The following is a 22771-nucleotide window of genomic DNA, read 5'->3' on the forward strand; positions in this document are numbered from 1 at the left end:
ACGATGAAACGACATCTCGTACTTGTATTCACTTGCTCCAAATATTTATTTTGATTTATTACTTTAAATCTATGAAAAAAGATTGAACAATAGTACTTTGATTAAAAATGTTTAGAAAAAAGAAATATCTATATTGACAAAAAAAAAAAAACCCTTGCATGTATTAATCAAGACATATTGCCAAATCCCCACTTCCATGGCAGTTCAAAAGAGACAGTTTGTCTAACAGATCTCAAACGCTGGGGAATAATGTAATATCTTTCCACAGAATCCCTTTCAATTATCACCTTTAGACTCTTCCCCTGTGACTCCCATGGTAAATACCTAAGAGCCAGTTACATAAAGGCTCTCTGATTAAAATGAGTCTTGCTAAGTGCTGAAGATGTTAGCTCTTATTTTGCCACAACTGATAAATTTAATTAGTTGTTTCAACCACGAGACCCAATGCGAGACCATTAAGCTTCCGCTACTCAGAAGGCTTTATATCCGAAGCTTGTGTAGTGCAAGGATTGGGAACCTCTGGCTCAGAGTCTTGATTTGGCTCAGCAGGGGTTGCAATTTCACCCACATGGTCATTACTCACAAGCCATGCTCATCAGCAGCTGATGAGTGGTGAGATCAAGCCCCTTGATTGGCTCCTTGATGGAGTTCCCCATGTTTTCAGTATTAAAGGGTCAGTGTCAACGCTTACTTGTTAGAAAAAAGTTCTTCCACATCTATGGATAAAAATTGGGTGGTTTCATTGTCCCCTTTTCTGTGGATAGTTTCATGTCCACTACTTGAAATGCGAATAATTTTATGCCTGTTAATTAAACGTCCTAAATAAAGTAAATAACATTGAACCAAGGATGAAATAAAGAGGCATGCATGGAGAACTATTTTCAGACCCTGAGCTTAAAGTTCCCCACCCCTGTTAAAGGATATACTGGATTATGCACCAATATTGTGGTGGTTTATCTGCCTGCCCCCTGCATAATTGAGGTATAGGAAGGCTCTGCAAAATCCATAGATTAAGCAGGTGGCGTGTCTGTTATTGACAGCCATCGTAGTAAGTAAACTTAAGCAAGTAACAGCATTTGTATTTTAACTAACTGGAAGAGTGCCTCTTATTATAGTACTGTATCTACTGTGTCACCTTATATGTCCAGGTACACACTTGTAACAGCCATACCTATAAAACCTATCACAGAATGTCTTTCGCTTTTTCTGCTTCTTCTAACTACATACCACAAGTGATGCATCAGTGATCTGAAATGGCTAGCAGCGCTTCAGCAAAGTCCTTCCAGCAGCACATTAGGGGAGAGCTGTCCAGCTCGCAGAGTTCTCATTACTTTGAAATGAAATGAGAGACACAGACCATTAACTAGAATTGGGGTCTCACTCTTTTCCTATACTGACTCAGCAGGGTAGCCATCACATACACACACACACTGCCTCTGGCAACAGCATCCATAGGACCGTTTTGCTTTCAATACTTGATGAGCAGCATCTGTGCATTTCGTATGGTGCATTCAAGGATACTGTTTGTCGGATGCCACATGAAAGGTATTTTCCCTGCTACCATGGCCTCTTAGTAATTCAAGTCTACCTCCAGGAGCAATGTTGAAGTGATGCTCAGAACTCTTCCCAGATAAACAATGAACCTGTGCTTGGATTTCAGAGTAAAGTGCACCAGTGGTCAAACAATTTCACTTCTCTATAGAGAGGGATATATATTAGCTACTATCTTGCAGGATCATTTCCTCTATTAATTTAGTGAACAAATACTGTTTTTGTCATTGCTGATGATATGTCTTAGCTTTTCTTATTTATTATTCTTATTTTTTGTTTTGTTTTAAAAGCATGTTGTAAGCTGTCCTGGATGTTTTATTGAAGGGTAGCATAAAAATATATTAATGAACAAAATCATTTAATTTGGGACTGGAAGCTATAATGGATGCATGATTGCTGGCCTCGGCCCAGCATCTCGACCTGAAGGAGCATCTCCACCTCCATCATTCAGCCCAGACACTGAGATCCAGCGCCGAGGGCCTTCTGGCGGTTCCATCACTGTGAGAAGTGAGGTTACAAGGAACCAGGCAGAGGGCCTTCTCAGTTGTGGCACCCACTCTGTGGAATGCCCTCCCATAAGATGTCAACAGCTACCTGACTTTTAGAAGACATCTGAAGGCAGCCCTGTTTAGGGAAGTTTTTAATGTTTGATGTTTTATTGTGTTTTTAATATTCTGTTTGGAGCAGCCCAGAGTGGCTGGGGAAACCCAGCCTGATTGGTGGGGGATAAATAATAAATTATTATTATTATATGAAAGCACAGGGAGCTGCCTTCTAACAAAACCGCCCAGCATCCCAATTATCTCAGCACTGTCTACATTGACTGGTGGTGGTACTCTAGGATTTACCAAGCCCTACCTAGAGATGCCAGGAATTGAACATGCGACCTTCTGGATGCAAAGCAGGTGCTCCACCACTGAGCCACAACCCTTCCCTACAGCCACAACCATTCACTACAACTTCCTTCTATTTCTGTCTACGGGAGAGCAGGTGGAGGAGAGAGTGTTGCATATGCCACAGGTTAGATGCCTCCTGTCTTTTAGTGCAGCTCTGCCTGTACTTGAAGCATCTTTCCAGGGCTACAATTTGTGAAATCAGCTCTGTGCAGTCCCTCTTCCATCCCCTTCAAGGGGTTCTTCCTTATAGCTTTCACTTCCTGCCATTCCAGCGTCTGCTTGCCAGTGCTCCACTGACTTGTCTGGCAAAGTTATGACTGGGAGGAGGAAACGTCATTTGCAAATATTCATTCCCTTGCCCTACATAGAAGTTCCCAATCTCTGCTAAAATGTGTGGCGAAGCTTCTTATGTAAAGCTCTTGCCAGACTCTGCAAAAGGCTTTTCATGAAGATTCAGTCATCTGTGCTCTTCATAAAATCACCTTTCTCTGCCTTGACTTCTTGGAAATGTCACAGGGGGAAGCTATGAAGGATGTGTTAGAACTTGGGCCTTCAGACCAACCAAAAAAGCAGATTTTCCATTTGCAGTAAAGCAGCGATGGCTGCAATCAGTTTCATTCTGTGCCCACATAGCAAAGCAGGGAAGCTGTGGTGGGAAAACCTTCCTGGATTTATGGAGCTGCCAGCTTACCCAGTGATCTATGCTGTACCTTGTATTTCCTGTTGTAGTGGGATGATGAGGCAGCTACTAACCCTCACCTGTATTTCTTTCTGGTGCTAGCATCTTCCATGATGGTTTAAAAGACCACACCAGAGAATAGCTGGGATAAAGAGGCATGGAGGAACATGCTTAGAAGTATTTTTCTTCAGAAAACTAAGGCTGTGCTAAAGCTTCCTGCTAGGTCCCTCCAGTGGACCTAGGGCTCAAAGTTTTGGGGATCATTTCCTTTGAGACTACAGCAGGGGAGGAAGGGGTTAACCCCCTCCCCCACTTGCCAGGGTTCCAATTGAAATTTCCCCCTATCAATGCTACAAATGCAACCTCCAGTCGCCTATTAAACATCACATCTTGTTTGGCCTCAAGTGAAGCTAATGTACTGAGATTCACATTTGCTAGGGCGGGAAAGCTCCATTTTGTTGGGAAATAATTTGTGAATTAAATATGTCTGTACACAGCACAAAAGAAATGTGATAGTGGAGAAATGCTGGCTGCAAAACATGGATGGGGGTATGGGAACAAGCAATTGACAGAAACGCACTGGCAGATCTTATACAGTAGTGCTCATTTCTGTTCATTGCGTACAGAAAAATACTGATTTGCAACCCAGAAAACCATTGGAGTTTTGTACTGCAATTTCTCCATTATTTTCATGGATCACAAATTTGGAGTGGTAACCAGTTCTTTTCTTCTGTTTTTATGGGCGAATCATGACAGAACAGAAGCATGCATTCACATAAAGGGTGGCAATATGGCCAAGGTTTTGTGACGTGAATGAAATTTTGCACAGCATGGTGGTATATTTATCAAAAAGCCACAGTTCACAATGCAGCAGAGGATATGGTGTTAAAGGAATATTAGAATCTGGGACAGAAACACTAGCATTATAACCAGGAAAACTAATACTCCCCATATCTAAATGCACCCATAATATTTTGCTGTTGTAATATGTCCATAGTTCACTGATATGCTTTTAATGCTGTACTTCAGACAAGCTGGTCCTGCTTTATGTGTTTACAGCAGCTGGTCCAAAGTTGTTTCTCTTTCCTTTTTTGTACTGAATCTGTCCCACTCAGCTGTTGGCAGTTGTGTAAGAATGTCTGTTAAACTATGATAACCTCAAGTTGATATGAGGTTAAGTTGGCTTGAGGCTTTGCGATGATATATTATGACACTGGTATGTGTTGGGAGTCCTATGACATCTTCTAGAAATCCTGCTAGAGATAATATAAATATATCCATGTACAAACTACTGACTGTTTCTAGAGATCAGAAGGGAAGAACTAAATCAAGTGCCTACTACCCTCTTTTATTTCTTTTTCAGATCCTGGAATACGTTGTCCTTTATTGGCTCTTCAAGGAGCTTTGCAATTTCTTTCTGTTATTTCTCAATATTTCTCTTTACTGTTGTGGCCAAAGTTATAGAAGGCAAGATGCCGTTCTAAAGCTCCCATAGAACGTTGCACTTTGAGTAATATAAGGAAGAGGGCATCCTGAGATGATAGCAACTGTAAATCATTATTTAAATTGCTTATTTTTAAAAGCGCTCTCAGGGACTTTGGAGCTGGGTTAAAGAGCAATGCTAGCTCTTTAATGCTATTTTTAACTCCCACGCCATATGAACATTAAGTAAACATTTGCTTTCTTTCCCACCTGTGCAGTTGGCCTTACAAACGATCTTTATGTCCTCCATTATGTGCTGCTTAGGTTTACTGCATTTGGATGTTCCCATCTCCAATTTCATATTAGAAGCATGCCTTCTTGCAATCATAGTTTGAATCATGGTTTAAGAAAGCTGTGATGGTCATAGAATGACCATGTGTCCTGTTTTCCAGAGAATGGGACACTCCTGTCTTTGAAGAGGTGACAGAGGATAGTTCTCCATTTGAAGAGTCCATGCCCAATTTCAAAAGAAAGACCCATAAGAAGGAAGCCACCAATGGCAGCTGCTGAAGTGTATGCTGAGAAGTCACACAGCTCCCCTGGTCTCATCCTTGTCCCTATGTATTATATTCATATTAAAATTATAGTAATTCTTTCTAAATTTGCATCTGCACATAAAAACGAGCATACACAATTCCTTTCCCCCCTCTCTGTGTCCCCTTTTAATGATGCACGTACTGTCTTTTTTGATAACTCACAAATGACCATCCCAGACACAAGCTCTTCTTCAGCTTCCTCAGCAAAGGGGCAGAGCTTGGCCTGGCTTCAGGAATCTTCAAAATCCCACTTCAGTCATCCTATCCCTTGGTTGCCTTGGGCATAATAAGAGAGCTGCTGGATCAGGCCAGGGGTCCATCTAGTCCAGAGCTCTGTTCTCACATGGGAAGCCCACAAGCAGGCCCCCCTGGCAAGAGTGCTTTCCTAACTTTCAAGTCCCAGCAACTGTTCACATAGTGAACAGAGAACACAGCCGTCATGGCTAGCAGCCATTGAGGATAAGGGTGAGTCACTCTCCCTCAGCCTCAGTTCCCCTTCAGTGAAATGTGAATAGGTCACAGTGCTGGCGACAGTGCTGTCAAGAATAAAGACATAGATCAGGAGTGTATATAAATGGATTTAATATAAGCATCTGCTGTCAAATCTCCTGTTTGCTTCCATTAGGGTTACAAACAAGTTAAAAAATTTCCTTGTCTCATATAGTCAAGAATTCTAATTCTGTGGCAGATCTTCCTCTGCAACTCAAGGGCTCTCCTCAGCCATTTCACCAATGTCTTCGGCTGAGGTTGTGTGTGGCCGCTAGCACCACTTTGATCCTGAAGCACCATGTCAATAGCAAAGATCAAACCTGCTCTTTCTCCATATGGACTCATTTTCTTGGCTGTCTTTCTCCTTTAATTCTCTCTGAGCTGGCATTACCTAGCATGTTCCTAACAACCATGGACTTCTATTTCCTATCCGGAGACAGATAGCAATGTTTGTACAGGTGCCCTGGTCTGGAGAAGGGAATGAATATTTATTTTCTATACCACATAGACAAGCAATGGAAACAAAGTCATCTTTTCAACCGAAATGAATAAATGTAGAATCTATGAATTATGTAGAGAACGAACTAAATAGCTTTCCTATTTATGCAGAACTATAAAAGCCACCTGCTGGTCTAGAGAGCCTAAAGCCACCATCTTTTTGGAACCTCCCATCTCCTTGGAAGTTATTGTGCGGTAGTTGCTGGTCACGACCAGGTGATTTTAGACAAGCCATTGTTCCCTTGCCTATACCAATAACAAGTAAAAGAGCCATAGCCAGAACCCCGCTTCTCAAGGTTGTTATAAGGACGTGGGAAATAGATCATGCAGCACCATGCATGTGCCTTGCTGATTCACCCAGCACTGCTAATAAATGGCCAACAGCATAGGTACAAACCAGTGATGTCCTCAGCCCAAGCCCACCGAAGGCTGCATGTAGCTTGCCTGGCACTGCACTATGTCTGCATTCAACATACCCAGGGCTGTCCTCCTTCTCAGCTGAAACTCAGCAGCAACTGTTTCTAATAATAATAATTTATTATTTGTACCCCACCCATCTGACTGGGTTGCCCCAGCCACTTCAGGTGGCTTCCAACAGAATATAAAAATACAATGAAACATCAGATATTAAAAACTTCCTGATACAGATGTCTTTGGAAAGTCATGTAGTTGTTTATCTCCTTGACATCTAAGGGGAGGGCATTCCACAGGGCAGGTGCCACTACCGAGAAGGCCCTCTGCCTAATGCCTTGTAGCTTCACATCTCGCCATGAGGGAACCACCAGAAGTCCCTCAGAGCTCAAACTCAGGGTCCTTCTCTGATTCCCCCCCACCCCCGCCCTACCCCACCTCACCATTCACAGCACCTATGGTTTTGTTTTCTCTGGAATCCCAGATTTCAGATAGTATTGAGATAGTCCAGAAAACATTGTTTCTGTATTGATGAATAGAATCATGACTGTAAACAACTTTGCATGCTTTGAAAGGGCAGCAGACACTCTGAGCCTCTGTCTGGTACATCATGCAGTATTGGCACAGGACGAACTCTAAAAGTTGGCCTTGGCCCTCTGCAGACTCCTTGTGTTGGAGTTGCCCTGCTATTTTAGGATCAAAGAAGGCATAATTATGTTGCACTCACAGCTGATGCCAACATCTGAACGAGCAGTTTTATTTCCCACTGCTGTGTGCTCCATAAGAAGAAAGTCATAGAGAGAAGCAGGAGAGGAACTTACAGGAGAGGAAATTTGCAGGCAAAGTTCTGCCTTCCCATTACGTGGCATTGGAGAATAATTACAGAATGAAGACACAATAATCTTCTTCCACAAAAAAGTGGGAAGGGGGGAGGGAGTATGTTCAGAAAAGCATGAGAACATCAAAAAGTAACACAAGGCCACACAGACAGTGGCGTAGCGTGGGTTGTCAGCACCCGGGGCAAGGCAAGTAATTTGCGCCCCCTAACCCGTGGATTTGCCCCCCCTAACCCTAACCCCCAGATGTTGCGCCCGGTGCGGCCAGCCCCCCCTGCACCCCCCACGCTATGCCACTGCACACAGAATATAAAAATATGTAGTTTTCTTCTTTGTAGTCAGGTAGCACTGTATGTGAGTAAGCGGTCTCACTCCTGCTTCCTTCTTGCTGACAGGCTGTTGTTGTTGTTGTTGTTGTTAACTGGATTTCTTACCTGCCCTTCAGCATAAGGTCCCAGGGCAGGTTCAGCATATAAAAATACAATATTAAAATTGGGGCAAATCTGTGCCATACTTTTAAAGCACGTTCAACAGATATGGAAGGTGCTTGACTTCCCACAAAGAATCATGGGAACTGTAGTTTCATTCTCACAGAGCTACAATTCCCAGCACCCTTAGCAAAGTAGTTCCCAGGAACCTTTGGGGGAAGCCATGTGATTTAAATGTGCATTTAATGTGCTTTAAATGTATGGTGTGCATCTGCCCTCAGTTATTCATTATTGTTATTCTTTTTTCTTGGTGGTTCTACAGTTTACTCCAGTAATCTTTCTGTAAGGAGTGTTAATCATTGTTGAAGAATGTCCTGGTTATGCAGTCTAGAGAATGACAGCTTTCCCCCCATTGTAATTAATATGCATTCCATGTTTTGTGTCAAGGGGTATTGGGTTGTTTGTTTGTCTTTGTTGTGTTTAAACAACTCCTGTAGCTCATATTATGAGGAATATCCTGAGCCATGCCTTATTTAAAATAATTAGCTGTATATTGCTTAGGTTTTATTCTCAACCCTATCCTCCAATACCATGTATAAATGTCATTGCCACAACCTTTACAGCAGTTCCTTTGGAGTTTCTCGATCACCAAAGTTGTGACTTGTCTATTGCAATCTGTGGTTTTATGTGTGATAATTGCTTTATCCCAATGCAAGGTGATCAGTTCAGTTATTCTTAGTTAATTGGTGGCAATCTGATTCTTATTGTGTTCTCTCTTTGCTTTTAACGCCCACGTTCATCTGTGTTTTGTTAAATGTGATGCCTGGGATTCTCTGGTGCTTACTGAGATCTGGATTCCAAGAGCAGCAAGCTTCTGTCTCGGTGGTGCTGGCAGATCAGCCATGATGTATACTTTTCTAGGTACAGCCGAAGGGATCTCCTTACTGCACTATTTAGAGAGAAAACAAGATACGTCAGAAGGTATTCCCTGGCCTCTCATGGGGGGAACTTCAGTTTCGCCTTTGGTCAAAAGATAAAGGCCTTTTATTTTTAAGCCCTGGGTGACATCAGATCTAAGTTATTTCTGGACACCAATAAGAACAGATTAGCAGTTCCTTTGGCAGTAATCTAACTGGGCTACTAAGCAAGGAGCTTTGCAGCTTTGTTTCCTTCCAAAAAGAAGACCTGTAAATCTTCTCCAGCTAAAGATGGAACTGCTGTGTCTGTGTCACCCTGGAGAACAAGAATAAAACATCCAAGCTTAGGTCACACGGCTAATTACGGCAAGGAAACAGTTGCATAAATAAGATGGTACTCCACTTTCTTGCTTTAGCCTCCGCCCGCCCAAGGTCTTATCTGCAGCAAGCTTGGGAAGGGTTATTTGCGGTGATAGCCGTGCTTTGTAAAAGGTCCCAACTAGCTAAGTACAACAGCATTATATAGCTCAAGCCATTAATACATTTCCCATTTACTTTTCAGATGAAAACATGTGAAACGGGACGCCGGTGCAATTAATCAAGCCAAGAGCCAGTCCCAAGGCACTGCAGTTCAGTGACCTGGCGGGCAGAACAAATGAATTGGATCAATGTATTGATTCAAGTGCGGACCCTGAGATATCGTATTACCAGATGGCTATTTTAAACCTTTCTGTGGACTCAATTAAGCAGAGCTGGGCTGCACTGTGTTTGGTTCACTGAAGTATACAAAAATAGCCATGTGGAAAGGCTTTCGCAGGGCTACTGCAAGATTGCAAAGAGTGGAAGATAATCTCCAAATATGCACAAATGTGGATGTCAACTCCAAGTAATATTTCAGCCCTGTGCCATTGTTTTTCATGCTTGTTAGGCAATTTCAACAATAAGGTCTTGGTTTTACTTATTTTGCCCCTCTGGGAGCCACATCAAGCCTCTGGAAAGGGCTTTGAAGGCTCTTGCAATAGTTTTGGGATAGTGTAGACTTAATGCTTAACTATGGTTTCCACTTTCAGAGGTTTGCTGCCTTAACTCTGATTAAGCTCTCTAGTGTGTAGCCTGAAACTGTAGCATACCTTGATGAACTGAGCCTTCTCCTCCTTCAGAGCTTGTGAAGGAAGATATCAGCTTATTGTCTTGCATTTGAGGAAACTGCTTTAGCTGTGGTTTCTTTGCTATAGATTGGCTTAAAACTTTGCTTCCTTCTAAGAAACACAAACTATGGACTACAAACTCATTTCAAATCATGGTTTTATCTTTTATCTACTCCTTCATTATGGCTTAGGCATTCTTCAGATGTAATGCTGAACTATGATGAAGTGTTATTTCCCCAATAGTTGTCCGCTGATGAGATGTGCTCCATTGCTCCTCACACAATTCTCAAGGGTTTCTTGGTGGCTTTTATCTCTCTTCCCCCCACTTTTCTGAAGCCTATGATGGGACATCAGTGTCCTAGAGGAATCACATGCATGCATGAATGTACATACATGTAGATGCCCATGCAAACTGCAATCATATTATAGGCAATTCTCCTTGGACAAACTGCAGTTGCAAATTCAGAGCCTTGAAAGAGCTATCAAAAGGTAACAAGCTTTGCCTGGATTTTTTAATTAAAAACAAAACAAAACCCCAAACTGAAAGAGAACTGCAAAAGCATCTTGAACTTGGTAGATCATTTGGCCAAAGGGCAGCAAAATATTATTCTATGTTATTAAAGGCCTGTAACTTTCCATCTCAGAGGTGCCTGCCTATCACCGGCAGAGAAATTACTCTAATAGAGCATATCCTGGTAGCTGCTTTGGAATTTTTTCAGTATGGGATCAAATTTTATTTGATACTCCCAAATGCTTTTACCAATATACATTCCTTTCAGACTGAGTGACTATTAGGAAACATTTCCCCCTACTTCTGAAAGAAAATGATAGGATCTTCTGCTATAATTTAAGTTGGCATTTCAGCTTAGAGCTGAATTCAGTACACTGAACCTATGCTGAAATTACTAGTGCAAAGGGGTGCAGTATTCTGGAGATAGGATTTGTTGAATAAATTTGGGAGGCAACAAAAATTATCTATTGATAAGCTACTGTGATTGGCTTCTAAGACATTACGTCAGCTCTGAGGGCACCCACAGGGTTATATTTGCCTTCACAACAAATCTGTTAAGGTAGGTTGGGGTTTGAAATAGTGACTTGCTCAAGGCCACTTACCTATTGAGCTTCATGGCTAAGCAAAGGTTTGAATCAAGGATTTAAAGAAGTACATTTAACACTGTCCACTACTCCACATTATTTTTATTTTGTATACTATTCAGACAATTCTCCAGACCAGGAGACAGTTCTTAGCAATTCATACTCCAAAACAGGGCACTTAAAATAGGGCAGCTGGTCTTTAGGACAGCAATACTGTTAAACTGGAACAAGCCAATATGATCCTCTCCTTATGCCAGGGCTTTGCCATCTACAATGGCTTCCAGCCTGTTTCCAGTCCCAATTCAAAGTGCTTCATTTACATGAAGTCAGAGTGCAGCCCCCCCCCCCCCCGATGGAGGAGTTGTAGTGCCTCATCACAATCTGAGATTTGCTTGAAGTCAGGGTGGAGAATGGGAGCAAAAGCCGGTTGCACAACAGGAACGGCTGTGGCACGGGAGCACTACAAATCCAGTGGTGGCTGCATGATGATGGACTAGAACAAACGCAGCATGGAGAGAAAGAAAAAAAATAAGAGAGAAATAATTGAACACATTGATTTGCTCTGAAAAGTTTGTGACAAAGTACATGATTTTGTCTTGGTTTCAATGGGGGCTTTTCTCCTAAACTTAGCAGCTGTACCAGGTGGGGAACATTTGAGTGTGTTTTGTGTGTGTGTGTGTGTGTGTGTGTGTGTGTCATGGCTGGAGATAAACCTCACCTCCCTGTATATACACCCCACAACCATAACCAGTTAAATAAAAACAATAGATATCCCCCATGCCCATTATACACTAGGCAGTGGAGGCTGGTCCATTAGGGTGAATGGGGAACTGCCCTACCAGCATCAGTCTGCCTTCCTCCCCTACCTCCCTTCTTACAACCATTCCAGGTGGTGGTACCGGCTGTCAGCTTCCTCCTCCTTAGTCTCAGTGCTGCCCTTGTATTACTCAGCAGGAAGAAGGATGGGGACAAAACCTGAATGAGTTGGCTCTGCTTCTTTTTGGCTCTGGCGCCACCTGCACTTTTGGCTTCCTGCCTGCTGCCATATACATCTCAAAGGGCACCAGCCACCTCTTGCATTAGGTATAACAATTTGACCCTGAGTCCTAGGCATGCTGGCACCCTTTGCCTTCAGCCCTGATTACTGATATTGGCAGCTAGACTAAGGAAACATGTCAGTTCTGTGCAGCGCTCCCCGTGCTCTAGCATACATCTTTAACGTTTGCTCATTCGGTGTGTAAAATTAGATGCAGGATTTCCCTTAATTACCGCCAGGAGCTTGAAGGCCACTTATGTCTTTTCCACCTGATCAATAACAGTCCTTTGATTAGTTGTGTTGAGTCATGGTGCCCAAAGTATATTTTTAATCAGTTTCCCTTATTCTGTGCTGGTGTCCTGCTAAGCAGGGCAGGCTAAACTCAGCGCTTGCTTCACTGCTTCGCCAAAGGGTTATGTTTCCTTTTTTAAAGCACAGGCTATGTACATATTAGCAGCTTGAAACGTAGCAAGGTCATTTCCCTTTAGTGCATTTCAAGCTGCATTCTTACGTTACTGTACAGATCAGAGGAGGGGCAGGGATGTCTTTGCCCAATGCAAGTTCCCTGATTTGTTTCCCTGTGCCAAACTCCAATTTACTCAAGCTGTCGTCTGCACATGTTGCCATTTGTGTTGCAAGGGTTGTCTGAAATGTACACACTTCAGCTTATTTGCGGCTACCGTTTTCAAATTGGATGGAAACTGATTTGAGGGAATGCACATCAAACACAAGTATTTCTCAAGAAGCTACAGGATACCTATGGATTGTGGCTAATCTCATGTGGACTTGGCATCAAACTCCAACAGTGGGAATGAGTTGGAGAAAATGGTAATGTGTGCACAGCAACAAACAAGACACTCTTTTTTTCGACATTCACACACACAAGCAACAGAAGGAATAACAGAGCAAATGATTCAGGCAGCTTCCCTGGGATTGAAAAGGATCATGTCACTGCCTGTTAGATGCGAGACTCATTATGAACGGAAGCATTAATGGATTAGTGAGTCATTTGTACCAGTTCATAGCTCTGGAACATCTCTCTGTGGTTTCCATTCCCTTCCAGTTTAGGGATATTGTTTGGCTGTATGTGTAAAGAGGATGATAGGATCTTCAACTCTTATTTCTGGAGAAAAGATTAGCTAATCTTCCAAACTCCTTTTGTGTTTCACTGCAAAAAAAATGAGGGGACATTGCAATCATTTCTCTTAACACCATTCCCTGTTGTCTTTTCTGCGCCTACTAAAAACATTCCTTTCAGGAAGCCTTCTAGTTATTGTTTTTTACCTCAGTTGGTATATGTCCTGGATTTGAATTGATGTTGAATTGATGCTGCAGTTTTATTTCTGTTTTTAATTTCTCGTTGGTTTTTTAAAATGTTTCCATTGATGTAATTGCTTTAAACTGTTTTTATACATGTAACTGTTTTATGTACATTGTTATATTGTAAATATCTTTGGGATGCCTCATTGGAAGTGATTTGTAAATGAAGTAAATAAAATAAATAATAATGCACTAGTACTATAGCATGAAATACAAAGCAGTCATGTTGTATTACATTGCATCACAAGAAACAAAGATTGCATTCTAAAGCAGGAGCTGGGAACCTCAGCCCCGCCCCCAGTTATCTATGTTTGGCCTTCATTACTCTCCCTGGGCCACACACCCTTCCTAGCCACACCCTCCCTCAACAGACCACACCCTCTCCCCAGACCACACCCCTTGCTGACCTCACTTCATTCACTCCTTGGATGTGTTTGCCTGGCTGCAGTGTGCCCTTGAACTGTCACATACTGTATCTCTCCAACAGCAGCACAGCCGGTAAAATTAAAAACAGAGCAAAATGGAGATAGAAATATTTGGGCATTCTCTTCTCGCATCCCCCCCACAACAAATCACCGACTTACACCAAATTTATATCACATTTTAACATTACAACATTAATTCTGATAGCAAGGATTGCCTGGATCGTTCAGTTGGTTAGAGCATGATGCTGATAATGCCAAGGTTGCAGGTTTGATCCCCGTATCGGACAGTTGCATGTTCCTGCCTTGCAGAGGGTTGGACTGGATGATCCTTGGGGTCCCTCCCAACTCTACAATTCGATGATTCGATGCACTCTTGAAAACCTAATCATTTGGATGGGCAAGTCCCCTCCATCACACAGCTTAGGTTAAAACAAAACATTTGCTGCTGCTGCTGCTACCCAAGCAATTCTGATTGGCAAGTGAGGCAGCCCCACAGTATTTCAGTCCAGGTTTGGGCTCCATGCTCAAGGGTGTGCAAAGATTTCATAATGCTATTTATAAATTGGTGCGGCTTGAGCAGAGGCTGCACGCCGGTACGGCAGTTGGATAATTGTGCTGAACTGTGGCACTCCATTAGTGCTCTCATTTGTGAGGGGGCATGCAGTACGCCTCTCTCAATTTGCTGCTTCAGGTGTGCACCAGAATAGCAAAGGCCCCTCGTGATTTTGCATTTCTTTTTCATCCGGCTTTCCAAATCACGGTAAATAAGTTATGAGGAAGGAAAGAGCAGCTTGTGAACATGAGGGGAAACTGAGGTCCTGCCTGATAAGTTTCTTACTCTGTTCCCCCTGAGAATCGACAAGGACTCCTTAATTGGTTTGCTCATTAGAATGCAAAGCAACTCGCTGGAGGGTGGTGTCTTGCCTGAAGAACCTGCTATGGCTTGCTCCTGCCTTTTGCTACCCAGAGCCAAGCGCAGCACTGCACAGCACACACTCCCTCTGAAGTGATCTGTGTCAGCAGATTCCTCGCAGCTGGCTTGCCTGCTGTGCTGCAGCAGCACTCTGAGCTGGCTGGCGGTGTGCCAGGGGGAGTGGGGAGAAGGGGAGGCCATTACTTCACACTGGGGACCGTTGCCAGTAGCAAGCAGCTAAATACCTGAGAGAAGCTGGGGAGGAGGAGGAGAAACTGGGGAGGATGAGCCATCAAAACCAGGCATTGGTTTTATGCAAGGCAGCTGTCAAAAGCTCGTTTTTGGCTCGGCGCATGCAAAGGGTTGGAAACCAATGCAAAATTAGTTCACTCGTGTTGTACTTACTGGGAGAAGGCCAGAACGGTGTAGCTGTCAAAGAAGGAAAATCCCATCTCTTTCCCTCTAGTTCAGGGGTCAGCAACTTTTTCCAGCCATGGGCCAGTCCACTGTCCCTCAGACCATGTGGTAGGTAAATAAAAGCACACATTCTACTCATGTAAAAACACGCTGATTCCCAGACCGTCCGCAGGCTGGATTGATAAGGCGATTGGGCCACATCCGGCCCCCAGGCCTTAGGTTGCCTACCCCTGCTCTAGTTTGTGTACCTTCAGTACAAATGCTTATGTTTAGGCTGTTACGCTGGCTGTGATCCCACCTGGACAGAGATAACCTGGCCTCTATTACCAGTCAAAGTAACCTTGTTGGACTCCAACTCCCATCATCCTTGATTGTTGGCCACATTGGCTGGGGCTGATGGGAGTTGAACAGCATCTGGAGGGCACTATATTCAAACAACGAAGGCTGCAATTCCACATATCAAAGACATAGCCCCATTGAATTTAGTGACTTACTTTTAAGGAGATATGGTTAGGTTTGCAGCCTCCTCTTTCTTTCTTTCTTTCTTTCTTTCTTTCTTTCTTTCTTTCTTTCTTTCTTTCTTTCTTTCTTTCACTGTTGCTGTAATAATGTCCCAACTCATCCATCTCTCATTATAAGGCGATGTAAAATCCATCTTTTAGACTTTTTAGTGGAGAGCTTAGCTGATTCAGTCTTCCTTCCTGTCCTTACATAGCATCTCCTGTAACACTCAAAGGCAAAATACTGACTGTGGGCCTGGTCCAAAAAGATTTATTTTCCTAACATGGATCAAATAGGGAGTTACGGTAAATGTGTCACTGCATGTACTTAGGAACAAGATTCAAGAGCTCTGTTCAGATTACTTGTAATGTGGAAGTTGGAGTAGGAGGAGAGAAGGGGGATTGCAACGGGAGGCCTCAGCCTTGATCTCTATAGGTGAATTATGTCTTGTGCAGAAGACCCCCCATGTACACAAGTTGTACATGTATAGGCTCTGTACTGGATGCAGGTTTTGGGTTAAATGTACAGAACCTACACACATACAGCTTGCACACACAAAGCAACACTGCACAAGGCTATGTGTAGACGCCACTGCTCTCCTGCTTCACACCCCACAGGTTGAGTGTGTGGGAGACTTCAGTCAAACTTATTAGTTTGCCTGCTCAGGGCTCTTGTTCTGCACTATACAACTGCCCATATTTACTTGAGCATGGCAGGCAATATATATCTTTATTTTATTTATTCCCTACATATTGCTGATCTTGCAAGTGTGGCACTCAGTATATAATATATAACTCAGTATATAATGTAGTGAATGCACCCCTGCTCTCCAGCAACTCAGCAACCCTGCAGAAAAGGACTTCAGGGTCAAAGCAATCAACTGCTAAAGTCATAAAGGCTTTCCAGTGAAATAGCTTTGAGAAGTCCAAATGAAGTATGGGAAGGATTTCCTCCATCAGAAGGCACTGGTGAAATGAGCTTGTACTCTGGGGTGGTGGAGGAATAACATAAGAATGTCATTACACTTGCTTTTCTTTATTCCCTGTATTTTCTGCTGATGGTATTATAAGTAGTAATTATAATGCGAATTAGAATTACAATGGAATATGAATAATTTCTAGGCTATAACCCCATACCAACTGGCCTAAGTCCTGTTCAACTCAATGGGATTTACTTCTGAGTAGACATGTATAGGACCACAATGTTCTTTTGGTGATAATACTTTGGCAGTAGTTGCCAGTGAGCAGGATGTCAATGCTTGCTACATTTTTACCCTGTTTTTTTAACACGTTTTAAATGCTTCGATTTTGATCTGTCCTCAACCATTGATAGAGTAGCAACACACATTGTTTCAGAGTGGAAATTTAGGTTGATTCTACTGAGCAGCATTCATACACATAGATACTTCTTAAAGTATCAAATTAGTTTTGTGCTGGGACAGTTCTGAATTTGCTCAGTACGCAATTAGATTAGAAGAGAGAAAAAGAAAGTTTCACGAGTATCTAAGTCAAGATGTGTCATTTTTATTTAGGGTTCTCAAGGTCATGTACACAATGTTTCCCGGTCATCATTCAGAGCTAAACTGGAGGTCAGCTTAGATCATAAAGCATAGCAGGTGCAATCCGTTCTTGGCACAAATCACAGTTTGCTGAGTCTAGTTTGCTAAAACTGTGGTTTGTACATAGTTCAAGGGTGTACTGCCTTGTAGAACATATTTCAGTAGCTTGTTCTCAGAAGAACAGAGGAAGACTGATAGCCATGGGAAGAGAAAGGGACTCAGCCTACTTGGTAAGCACTGATGATAAAGCCATGGCAATAACACATTTTAAACAGTAACTTTGCCTTTGAATTGTATAAATAGGCAGATCGAAAGAATTCCTTAATGATGGAGGATGTGGATAATTGCTTTGGTTTAAATTAAAAAAGGGGGGTCCAGCACAAAATTTATTATTTATCCTGAAAAATGCATTTAATACACATATAAAGGTGAAGGGTTCAGTCCTGAGAAATATAATTGTGCATATGCCCCATGGCAATCAATGGGACCTGCTAGTTGCAACTAACATCCTGTTCATTAGGACTTCAGCACAGGCAACTTTCTGTGGATTGTGCCTATATCTAAAAGCTCTAAAATCTCAGAACGTTTAGATATAGCTACAATCCACAGAAAGTTGGCAGAGTTTGTTTTCTGACGATATAACTGAGTTTTTACCTAATGATTAATATACACCTTTAACACATGAACTCCGCACTCTACTCTGAAAGTCTTATTTAATGTCCACCCCATCCCGCTGTTGTCCATATGTACCAGGAAACTCCACTGCCACTCAACCAGATCTAGTCTCCTCTCTTTGGCCAGCAGGCAGCTCTGTCCAAATGTGCCATACAATTTGCTTTCCAGAATTCTCAAAAAAGAAAACAATCCAATATTAATGATAATGTAAGTCTGACTGCTTCCTGTCAGACATCGACGTATTTTCTCCTCCAGCTCATTTTTTTGGTACTACCTTTTATCCACCCCCACCCCCACCCCCGAATCCTTAAACCCTTCTTACTGCAGAAGACACAAGTCCAGTCAAAGGCGACTATGGAGTTGCAGCACTCATCTCGCTTTCAGGCCAAGGGAGCTGGTGTTTGTCCAAAGACAGATTTCTGGGTCATGTGGCCAGCATGACTAAACCGCTTCTGGTGCAATGGAAAACCGTGGCGGAAACCATAGTGCACAGAAACATTGTTTACCTTCTCGCCACAGTGGCACCTATTTATCTACTTGCACTGGCATGCTTTCAAACTGCTAGGTTGGCAGGAGCCGGGAAAGAGCAATGGAAGCCCACCCCATCACAGGGATTCGAACTGCCGACCTTCCAATCGGCAAGCCCAAGAGGCTCAGTGGTTTAGACCACAGCACTACCTGCATCCACCAAACAGCCCCTGTAGCAGCCTTTCTCAACCTATGGGTCCCTAGATGTTGCTGAACTACAACTCCCATCACCCCTAGCCAGCAAGGCTAGAGCTCAGGGATGATGGGAGTTGTAGTCCAGCAACATCTGGGGACCCACAGGTTGAGAACCGCTGCCCTATACTATGTAGTAGTGTACAGGGTTTTATCTTCTCCTCACTGCCTGATCCACACCTTGTCTCATTAACTTCACTTCTCTCCATCTCCAGTCCCAGACCAACCTTTTCCTGTGCTTGGACTGTGACCGGCTTGAAGCTCTACTGCTGCCATCATTGCTACTCAGCCTTCCGGTTTCAGTTCAGCCAGCTATTTGTTCCTCGAGTGCACATATTCTGTGGGCATTGCCCCATTCACCCCCCTCCTTGGATCATTGAAGTGAATGAGAGAGACCAACTAGTATGCATATGCTGAGACTGCAAAGGGATTTAAACAAGAATAATGCCTGGAGGGCTGCTTTCTGCTAACTTGGCCGTAGTTTGCTAAATTTGCAACATAAGATTATTTAAGACAAAATACAATTTTATTTGTAGAATGAGATGTCGCATTCTGAAGCCCTGCAAAAGAGCTGATTACTGCCCGCCTCTTTGGTTGAATGACAAACTGGACTTGGCTACTGAGGCCTCTGTCAATCAAGCCAGGCCAGGCAGGGAACAGTCTTGTTAATACAGTGGGCTTTAGTGTCAAGGAGCCTCAGCTGGAATAGATGAGATAATTTAAGGTGGAACGCATCCAGGAAATGAAAAACATGGCATGCTAAAGTTATGCACCTTTCCAAGCATTTTCATCTTTTCATTCTCAGAACTATCTGGTTCTCCAGAATGAATGGAAGGCTTCAGGATTACAGTCTACTAAGGTGAAAGCTCACCTTTGGACTAGGGTAGCCTGCCCTGAAGAGAGCAAGGCCAGTTCAGCTCTTACAATCGTCCAAAGCATTGCCCTTTTCTCTTCCAGCGGTAACAGTGCCTTGTCACAATGAATGAAGGAGAAGGTGGGAAAGTGAGTGTTGGTTGCTAGTAGGCTTTGAATCAGCTGGTCAACAACCAGACATAGCTGATGTATAATCGCACCAAAAAGTATAGTATCAGCAGATGGGGAGGCACCTGGGCACTTCTAGATAGAGTCAGAGACAGTGAAATCCAGGAATGATGGAAGACATGGAATTTCTTTCATTAGAAATTTTAAAACAGAGACAGGATGGCCACCAATCAAAGGTCCTGTAGTAGTTGAATCCCAGTATTGGCTGGAGATTGGAGTAGGTCACTAGGTGGTATTTGAGGATCCTTATAATGCAATGATTTTATATGAATAAGTGCTCCTTAGCATTTTATGTAGCCTATTACTCTGGGCAAATGTCTCACTTGCCCCATCAATGGGCTTGTTCTTATGGGTAATGGAAGTATGAAGTAAATGCAAAACCTACCTTATAAATCTGGGGTGGGGAACCTTTTTCTGGCCAAGGACTGCTTCTGGACAACTTTCCAGGGGCCACACACCAGTACGGGGTAGGATCAGAGGCAAAAGCAGACAGCACAATGACTGTAAATTTTACCTTTGTATAGTAGGCTTATACACACTGACACATCCCTTTCCACCCAAACAAGCATTATTAGAATTTTAGCACACACTGAAATCAAGCAAAAACACTTCAGGTTTCAGGTGAACCAGTGAGGAGGGGGGTCTGGGGAGAGGGCAGGTAGCCTAAGAGAGTGTTCCAAGGGCCAGAGAGAGGGGGCTGGAGGGCCACATTTGTGCCCAGAGACTGCGGTTCCACATTCTCATGTTAAATTTTTAGTCATCAAAAATACTAATATTAGTATGTAGGGAAGGGGAAAACTAATGAACCAGAGTTTAGAGTATTTGGACAAGAACTAGGTAGACTCAGATTCAGTTCCTCCCTCAGCTATGAAGCTCACTGGGGATCTTGAGCTAATTGCTTTCTCTCCATGTGTTGTTGTTTAGTCGTTTAGTTGTGTCCAACTCTTCGTGACCCCATGGACCAGAGCACGCCAGGCACTCCTGTCTTCCACTGCCTCCTGCAGTTTGGTCAAACTCATGTTAGTAGCTTCAAAAACACTGTCCAACCATCTTGTCCTCTGTCATCTCTTTCTCCTTCTGCCCTCCATCTTTCCCAACATCAGGGTCTTTTCCAGGGAGTCTTCTCTTCTCATGAGGTGGCCAAAGTATTGGAGTCTCAGCTTCAGAATCTGTCCTCCAGTGAGTACTCAGGGCTGATTTCCTTAAGAATGAATAGGTTTGATCTTATTGCAGTCCATGGGACTCTCAAGAGTCTCCTCCAGCACCATAATTCAAAAGCACCAATTCTTCGGCGATCAGCCTTCTTTATGGTCCAGCTCTCACCATGTAACCTTCCTCAAAGATTGTTGTGAGAATAATATAGGGGAGGCAGAACCATTGCCTTAAGCACATGTGAGGCATAAATATAATAGATAAGTAATAATTCTGAGGTTTATGGGCAAATTTGGCTAACTCAGACAGTACCAAACTGTATGCATGCCATGGACTTTGCAATTATATCTCACACGAGTGCAGAATAATCAAAAAGACTTTTAGCCTTTCTCTGAAAGGAGAAACGAAACACTAGGCTGTACAAGAATAAGTTGGTATTATTCAGAAATGCTGGAATTTAACCCCCACATTTATTAAAGTACTTAACACAGCAGAGGTGAAAACATGTTTCTTTAGATTAATGTGTTACTGTGGAAACAGGAAAAGTTATCTCAAATATATAGGCCTAACTAATTATGGACAAAGTTCTCTCTCTTATTTGCATTAAGATAGCCAAGCAGACAATACTTTACTTGCCAAAGGAACATAGGGAGTAGTCCCGCTTGGACTACTGCAATGCGCTCTACGGGCTACCCGGGGCTACTTTTGAAGGTGACTCAGAAACTACAACTAATCCAGAATGCGGCAGCTAGACTGGTGACTGGGGGGGGCCGCCGAGACCACATAACACCGGTCTTGAAAGACCTACATTGGCTCCCAGTACGTTTCCGAGCACAATTCAAAGTGCTGGTGTTGACCTTTAAAGCCCTAAACGGCCTCAGCCCAGTATACGTGAAGGAGCGTCTCCACCCCCATCGTTCTGCCCGGACACTGAGGTCCAGCGCCGAGGGCCTTCTGGCGGTTCCCTCATTGCAAGAAGTAAAGCTACAGGGAACCAGGCAGAGGGCTTTCTCAGTAGTGGCACCCGCCCTGTGGAACGCCCTCCCATCAGATGTCAAAGCGATAAACAACTACCTGACATTCAGAAGACATCTTAAGGCAGCACTGTTCAGGGAAGTTTTTAACGTGTGATATTTTAGTGTATTTTTGGTTTCTATGGAAGCTGTCCAGAGTGGCTGGGGAAACCCAGCCAGATGGGCGGGGTACAAATAATTAATAATAATAATAATAATAATAATAATAATAATAATAATTATTATTATTATTATTATTATTATTACCATTTTGAACCAGGCCATCGGTCTACCTAGCTCATCATTTCCTTTATAAACTGGGTCTCTCCGGACCCTATGCTTTACACTGAGTCTAACAACTCTAACCAGTAAAAGTGTTTATTGAATAACCATTAAGATTGGGGCCTGAACAGTCAGGAAATTCACCGACACAGTGGGATTGGCTTTCCCCTATTGATTGTATCTGGCACATTCTGCTTACTCTCACAAGATAGCTGAAGTGAGAGAAAGACTTTTGGTGACTGCTCTGTTGGATGTCAAGAACACTAATACTTCCATGATGCCGACTTTCCTTTCACATGCAACATCCAGCTGACCCAATTCACAGGAACATAGGGAACTGCCCTACACAGAGTCAGACCATTGGTCCATTTAGTTTAGCATTCTTTCCACTGAGGATGGGGAACCTATAGTCTACCATGTAGTCCCATCAGTCCCCGCCAGCATGGATAATGGTTGAGGATGATGGAAGTGGACTCCAGCAACATCTGGAGTGCAACAGAAATCCCCATCTCTGATCTACATTGGTTCTCCAGGATTTCAGACAGGGGTTTTCCCCAGCCCTCCTTGGAGGTGTCAGGGATTGAACCTGGGACCTTTTGCATGCAAAGCATATGCTCTGCCATTTTGTCTCTTTCTCACTGCATGACTCATGGCATGGCACCCATTCAAGTGCTCTGAAATGACATGATTGTGTCATAACAGAGGCTTGAGGTGAGAGCAGGCCAAATTACCAGACAGATGCTCGATGGAGC

The sequence above is a fragment of the Podarcis liolepis genome, assembly GCF_965112155.1.
Source record: "Podarcis liolepis genome assembly, chromosome: 3".
In the NCBI taxonomy this organism is placed as follows: Eukaryota; Metazoa; Chordata; class Lepidosauria; order Squamata; family Lacertidae; genus Podarcis; species Podarcis liolepis.